At 40.5% G+C, this 8,279-nt stretch overlaps 2 pseudogenes; both read left to right on the forward strand.

The window, feature by feature from the left end:
• Positions 1–336: 336 nt before the first annotated feature.
• LOC118654885 lies at positions 337–464 on the forward strand (annotated as a pseudogene).
• Positions 465–6,524: 6,060 nt separating this feature from the next.
• On the forward strand, positions 6,525–7,216 carry LOC118654118 (annotated as a pseudogene).
• Positions 7,217–8,279: the final 1,063 nt, after the last annotated feature.

Below are 8,279 nucleotides of genomic sequence, written 5' to 3' on the forward strand. Positions count from 1 at the left end.
GAAGTCTGAAATAGGAAAAAATCTGAGTCACAGGACACAGAGTTTTATTTCATACATGGATATACAATAACCTGCTAACAAACTTTTGTAAATATGAGTGTTGAATTTACTTTATTTAATAAACAATTCATGTGTAATTAGCCAAAACCATTTTATCACAAACAGTTACACCAATGCACAGAGTTCTTCACCCCTGGCAAATTCCCTGACATTGAAGAGACAGTTTCATCTGTATCTCTGTGTTGTAAGTAGCACTCTCTCTATTGCAATTGAATAAAACTCAAACTAAACTCATTTAAGCAGAAAGAGGGAGTTAGGATAAAGATTTCTCACAGATGTCCCTGACCTAGCTAGAGTTGTCCTGGTTTGGTGGTGCTTGTCTCATATCAGCCAGGGACAAAGTGACTCCTTGTTTATCCCAGCTTGTTCTGTGCCCATGTCTGGTTCATGTCCTGAGCACATGGGGGAGGGGGAGGTTTCCCCAAAATACAAAGTCAGAAATCTGACTGGCTGAGCCTTAGAAACCACTACAATAAGAGAGACAGTTGGTGAATTCTGTCATGCTTCTCTCTGCTCATTGGCTTTATCCTTCTCCCTTACTGCAAACTGACTTTCTCCATGTAATGGAAAACATGGCTAACAATAACTTCAGAGCCTTATATCTTACTTTTTCAAGTATTTAACAAAAGACTGGTCCTTTTTCTCCTTTTCTGTTCTAAAAGATAGGGCTTAGACTCTGATTAGTTTGACTTGGGTCAGGTGATCATTTATTGATCAATCAGATGCAGCCATGGGTGAGCTCATGGTGTACCAGTATTGGGGCTCCTATGATAACCAAGTGGATGTAAAAGGCAGTTTCCAGAAGAAAGGAGCTAAGGAGATAATCCCAATATATGTATGCTATCTTGAGTATAGGTGTTTTCTTGGGATAGATCCATAAATTTCTTCAATTCTCTAGGGATCCTGACCTCAAAATGTTTATGAACTACTGCCTCAATACAACATATGTCCTTGAACATTCTCCCACACCAGAGCAGATAAACATATACTCCCCTCAATATTTCTATACTACATTAGTATGTAAACTTTCTTAAAGATTGTACAGAGTAAATACAATAAAACCCACAAATTCTAAGTTATTAAAATCAAATTAGCAACTTTATCATGCCAGATAGGCACATTTCATAGTCAATCTCCTGGAACTGTTTGACTGTTTTTCTAGTTATGTATTACCAGTTTACTCTAATGGGAGGTGCCAATCATGTTATGTATGTGATCTTTGATTAAGGTCTGGCAATCATAGTTCCAAGATTTATACTAGTAAAAAATGGAGCATGAACTATTTCAGATTAAGAACCAAAACTCAGCTAGAGAAATCTTTGCCTCTGTCCTTGATTACTCTTAATATACGTTATAGTTAAGGATTTTTTCCAATACCTGAGCTTACTTTTGGAAACTGCAACTACCCTCATGACCTCCTTATTCAGCTTTTATTATACAGTCCACAAAAAGTATGTCTTAATAAACTTGGCATACACACTTGATAAAATAGGTAGTTTTCTGTACTCACCTAAAATCATGCCTAAAGAATATTCAAGTTAGGGTAGATTATATTGCATATGACTACACCAATTGTGAAGCATTTTCTTATAATCCATCTGCATTATCCAAATTTAGTGTCTTCACAAACAGAGACAAAATTCTGAGAGTTTTCAAGCGTATAGCTAAGGAATTAGTAGATATGGAATATTTAAGTCAATTTGCTAAAAGATTATATTTTTATGAGTGGCAATACCTATAATATTATAACCAAAGTCAATGGGAAATTAGGAATCAGGTTACAAACTGTTTTGATAGATGTGTATCATTAAATAGAGTACTAAAGAGATCTGAAGTGAACTTGATTTTAGACCTGGCTTTACCTCCATTCTACTTTTGTAACCTGGTTATATGATTTAACCTCTTCAGTCATGAGCTGTCAAATGAGAGTGATAACCTCCAACTTAGCCATCTTCCAGTTGTGACTCCTCATATGTTATTTCTGTTTGTCACTTATATTAGATTTAGTAGCAAATAACAAGGACCCAAAATAACTGTGACTAAAACAAGGTAAAAATTTATTTCTAACATAAAAATTGAGAAGTAAGCAATCTAGGGCAGCACTGCTTCACAAAGCCCTCATGAACCCAAGCTCCTCACAGCCCTAGGGTATGGCCCTCATCCTTGTCATCTAAAATAGTGGCTAGAGCTCCAGTCATCATACTTGTGCTTTAGGCATCAAGGTGAAGAAAAGGAAAATAAGAAAGGAAACAAAGAGAACACACTGGCCATATTTTAAGGAAGATTCTTGGAAACGGCCACACATCATTTCTGATAATATTCCATTGGCCACACTGAGTTGCAAGGGAAACTGGGAGATGTATTTTTCATTTTGAGTGGCCATGTTCTCAACTACAGATGGGGAGAATGGTTACTGGGGAGCACCTTGCAGTATCAGTCACATACATCATCTTAAGAAGTCAACATTTTTAAAAGAGTAACAGGAAATCTCATTCAATACTTAGCGGTAGTGTTCTCTATTTCCCTAGGATTTAAGACCTTTCTATTTCAATTCATTTCAATAAACATTTCATTGTTTTCCTTTGCCAGTCGCTGTGCCAAACTCTGGGGACACAAAAGTAAATAAGACAGACTTATGCCCTGTTCTCATGGGGCTTACGTTAGAATGGGGAAGATCATAAATAAGTAATTATAAGTGTGAAAATTATTACATAAGGAAAAGAGCAGGGTGCTTTTATATTTGTGACAATTTACCCACCAATATTTCTAACTGTCTGGACAAGGGAAGAACATTATATCTATTACCCATATTTGTCACAAAGGCCAAAAGGGAGTTTTCTAGGACATTAACTTGTTCCTTGCTCCCCTATCCTCTTTCCTGCTCTTTCTAGCATTCTATGTTAATTAGACTTTTTTGCATTACTCTAATAGCTTAACCACTGGGATAAAAAGATAGAACTGAAACTGCATGAAAAGGGAAAAATTCTCTCATACAATGTAACTTGAAGAGAGAAAAGATTATTCATCAAATGTTTTAGTGCAGATAACAATGACATCAGTGGTCTTGAATTATTTAATACTTTGTTCCACAGTGTCATTTATGAGCAATGTCTTTTGCAATTCAGGATTAGAAGCATCTTAACTTTACATTTCATTTACCCTGGTCACGTAGTTTTCAATTATACATTGTCCACGTTGGCTATGCTTCAATTCCTCTTTTCAAGTTATTAAAACTCTTCTTTGTTGAACCTGAGCAAAATACAACAGAATACATGCAAAATACAAAAGTAGAAAAAAATGAAAATAAGTAAACAATCACCCCCAAATAAATAACCCACAATCTAAAACATTGATCTTGTTATACAAAAAAGCAATAAAGCAAGTAAAAAGAGCTAAAAATTATCAGCAAAAATTTGTGAATAATTCTATGTGATGAAAAATATATTAAAAAGTATTTCTCTCTGAAGTGAAGGTGTTATGACATTAATGGACTTGGTGAATGAGTTTAGATGCCGAGTAGAAGAAGCTTGAACTAGTACCAGGGAAAGATATGGTTCAGCAGCAAGGGCTGTGAGACTAAAAAGAATAAGTAAAAGAGGAAGAATATAAAAAGAATATAAAAAGACTAAAAAGAATAAGCCAATGAGGAAGATGAGATCATAAAAGCAGTCTGTTTGAGGTTCAGGTCTGAGATTTGTATAAGTAAAGTGAAAACTTTTCCATTTCAGGGACTGGAATTATGTTGAAATAAATTTTGATAAAACTCACCATTTAAACCTTATGAGTATGAGCCCATAATTGCTACCTATCCATTATATAAAATGTTTCGATGAAATTCTGCTGGCTGAATTAGTCATAACCCATTGGTATATTTTTAGAACATTTAGATATATTGGTTGCCTAAACATTTCAGTCAATGTTATTCAAATGTACCACAATCAGAATACTTCAGTAGTTTTCTCCATTTCTAATTAAGCACTAAAACATTAGAAACCACTTAAAACATTTCATAAAATAGATTTTGGTGAATTATGTTTCATTTATTCTAAAAGAATTTGACAATAGCTTAACTAAAACAGTGTTGACACTGTTTTTAATGTTAATGATACTCCCCTTCAATAGAAATAAATATTGACTTTGTTATTTATTTATTCACCCAACAATTATCAGCATCCCTCTGTGCAAAGCCCTGTAGTAAGACATGTGGGGAATATTCAGATAAATCAGACAAGGATTCTGCTCATTCTAATATCACAGTTAATTTGGGAGGCTAAAACAGATACATAAATAGCTATAACATGAAATAGGAAGTGGTAAATGCTAAAAGAGATGTGAGCATAAAGTTCAAGAACAGTGAGAATATATTGCCATCAGAGATGTACAGGAAAGGCTTTGTGGAGAAAGAACATTAATGTTGAATTCATTCTGTCTTTCAAAAATATATATATACTGGAAAGGTCCCAGCCCTCAATGAAGTTGCAGTCCAACAGGGAAGGCAGACAATGAGCAAATAAAGATTTGAGAGTGTAGTGCTACAGGGAAAGGGAAAGAGCTTGGTGAAATCAAGAAATAGGTAGAAATGGGACAATGTGGGCAGAGTGTAATGAGAAAAGGGGATAGTGATAGGAGATGAAGTCAAGGGGTAGGTAAGGTTCAAATCATATAAGACCATGTAGACCATAGTTTGGATTTTACTTTGGGAAGCCTAAAGGGTTGAGCAGGAGGGTAACATAATCTGGTTTGCATTTTTAAAAGATCACTGTGGCTTCAGGGTGGAGAAGATGCTAAGAGTGAGAGCACGAACACCTCTCACTCAGGAGGCAACTGGAAGAATTCAGGTGAAAGATCATGATGACTTAAATTCTACTGATAGCCAGGGGCCTAAAGATAAGTGGATAGATTTGAAATTTATTGTGTAGAGCCAAAAGAACTTCCTAATGGATTGCACATGGAATGAAAGGGGAGTAGAGGAATTAAACATGACCTTAGGCTTTTGGCTTATGAATGGCAGTGACATTTAATGAAATTGAGGTGTGCAGAGGAAGTGGGGCTGAGGGGAGAGATAAACAAGAATTCTAATTTGACCATGTTAAGTTTGAGATATCTGTTGGACATCCAAGCAGAGATATCAAGTAGACAGTTACATATACAAATCTGGAGCTCAATGGAGACATTAGGCTAAGAATATAGATTTGTGAATGATTGGCATATAGATGTATTTAAAGCCATGGGCCTGGATAAGATCAATAGGGAGAAAGTGTTGATAGAATAGGACAGAGGCTGAGGACCAGGTACTGGGGCACTTGAAAGATAGACAACATTTTGATAGGCAGAGATGAGAAGGACATGTAACAGGAAAGAATAAAGTAAACAAAAGCTCAGAGAAAGGAAAGCATTTAGCAGAAGTGAGGAAGCATGGGTAAGCCATTTAGGGAGAGCCTATAATAGATATCAAGTCCTAGATTTGGTCCACTGACTTCACTAAAGAATTTTGGAAGGTTTTTAATTTGTGAATCAGTTCTGCTCCTGATAATATCCAAGTGGCTCTTTTGTGACCATATTTCTCGATATAACAACTATAAACCCTGGACAAGATCTTTTTTTAATCCTATCTTAAAACACTGGACAACAAACGAAAGCACACAAATACTGGAAGGGGTCAACATATGAAAGACAGTATCAGCTCTTTGTGAGTTTCCCATATTTATTTTACAGCTTTTGCCTGAAGGCAAGTCCCAGTCTTCACCAAGCAGCGCAGTTAAACCCTCAGTCTTATTAACTTGAAGAACCAGAGGACAGAGTTTAGAGTGAGGTGGAGAGATGGAAATCTCTGAATAGAGACAAACAGAAAGGGAGTACTTTATGTTCTGTATTTAAACTGCCTAAATCGTGGCTGATCTTAAAAGTACACATGTGCAGGGCAGACTCCAAGAAGACTAAGCAAGATTAAAAAAAAAAAAAACTGAACCAAAATTTCAGCTGCTGCCCACCGTAGGGGAGACAGTCTGGAATTTGAGCTCCTGCAAGTTAACTGCCTGCAAAAACAAACAAAGTTCTTTTGGAGGAACGGAACAGAATCCAGAATCTCCAAAACGTGTCATGTACAATATCCAGAATACAATCCAAAATTATTAGTCATATAAAGAAATAAGAAAACATGACCCGTACTCAAGAGAAAAAAAGCAATCAGTGGAGAGAACCAATGAGAACGACCCAGATGTTGAAATAACAGACATAGGAAAATATGCTTGTAATGAATAAAGCTGAGGAGTGAACTCATCACTCTGAATCTTGGGAGAATGAATCTTAAACCAGTGTATAAGATTAACTTGAGGCCTCAGTCCTGGCTGAGGCCCCTGCAGGTTACATAACCGGTTGCGGGCTCCACGCGGCCCCACTTCCGGCTCCCGGCGACCCCAGAATGAGCTGAGCCCCACGGAACCATCCACCGTCCGCCCGCTCCTGCCCGAGGTGTGAATGACAGAGGTGGTGCCATCCAGCGCCCTCAGCGAGGTCAGCCTGTGCCTCCTCTGCCACGATGACATAGATACTGTGAAGCATCTGTGTGGCGACTGGTTCCCCATAGAGTACTCAGACTCATGGTATCGTGACATCACAAGAAGTTCTTTTCCCTTGCTGCAACCTACAGGGGTACCATTGTAGGAATGATAGTAGCTGAAATAAAAAGTAGGACCAAGATACACAAGGAGGATGGAGATATTCTAGCCTCCAACTTCTCTGTTGACACACAAGTTGCATACATTCTAAGTCTCGGAGTAGTGAAGGAAATCAGAAAGCACGGCATAGGTTCTCTTTTACTTGCGACTTTAAAGGATCACATATCCACCACTGCCCAGGACCACTGCAAAGCCATCTACCTGCACGTCCTCACCACCAACAACACAGCAATAAGCTTCTACGAAAACAGAGACTTCAAGCAGCACCACTATCTCTCCTATTATTATTCCATCCGTTGGGTCCTCAAAGATGGCTTCACTTATGTCCTCTACATCAATGGTGGCCACCCTCCCTGGACCATCTTATATCTTTTTCTTCTCAGGGGATATACCGCCAGGCCCACAGCCTGCTCTGCAGCTTCCTGCCATGGTCAAGCATCTCCACCAAGGGCGGCATTGAATACAGCCGGACCATGTGATATCAGCCGGGCAGCCTCCAACAGGTCCCACCCCTTGGCGCCCTGCGGAGCCCAGCTTCCTGGCCATTTGACCTCAACTGTGCTCTGCAGAGGAGCTGGCCCATCACCTGCCCCAGCTGCAGGCCCGGTGCTACATGGGCTTGGGAGCAGAGCTTCGTAGGGGGGTATGCCTGGTCTCCAACAGGCTCTTCCAGCCCTCCTTCCTGCTCTGGAAACCTCTGCCCTTGCCCTGGTCTGGCCCCCATGTGCGTGCACCAGCCTCATAGGCTGGCCACAGTGTTCACTGTGGTCAGTTGCTTCTGCTGCCCTGGGAGTATGGGGGCAGGAGAGGGCTTCCTTCCCTGCATGTCCTCACTGGCCTCTTCCCCCGCACTGCTCATTCCTTCCAACTCCTTCCTCCAAAGCCGGAATTAACTCCTGGGAGGGAGGAACCCAAGTGTTATGGATAGACTTGGCCCTAAAGACACAGGAGCCTCAGAACAATGAAGGGGTGAAATAAAGGGAATGCCAAACCCTTATAAAGAACCAGCCTCAGAAGCCTGGGGGGCAGGAGCAGCTCCTACCTCCCCAGGAGGGGCTGGCGAGTGGTGGGAGGCTTTTCACCCAAGCACAGAGCTCTGGGGCTTAGTTCCCTGGCATGGTGGTCAGATACTGGGAAGGTTTCCCACTCCTCTGTTGGCAGTCCTGCTGTCTCAGAGAGCGAGGAACTACCCATCACATGGTGGATGTACCATTCAGTTGAACTGCCGCAGGGAGCCGGGCTGAGGACAGGTGCTGGTGAGGGTCCTAAGGGCCCTCCCCTCCAGCCCCCCAGTTCCGTGAGATGCAGTTCTGAGGCCTGACCAGATGCAGACAAGAATTGAGTGTGGTGTTTGATCAAGTAGGTCCTGGCCTTTGAGGCTGGGGGCAGTCGCTTGCCTTGTGGTCCTCAGCCTCTGGGAACAGACAGAAGAGGCTGTGTCAGTGCCAGGAAGCATGCATGTGGACATCACTTGCTTCTGGTGTTTCCTCCACCCCATCCCCCAAAGCTGCTTGCTCCCTGCCCTGCCCTCCAGAGTAAAGG

The sequence above is a fragment of the Myotis myotis genome, unplaced genomic scaffold (assembly GCF_014108235.1).
Source record: "Myotis myotis isolate mMyoMyo1 unplaced genomic scaffold, mMyoMyo1.p scaffold_m19_p_4, whole genome shotgun sequence".
Classification (NCBI taxonomy): Eukaryota; Metazoa; Chordata; class Mammalia; order Chiroptera; family Vespertilionidae; genus Myotis; species Myotis myotis.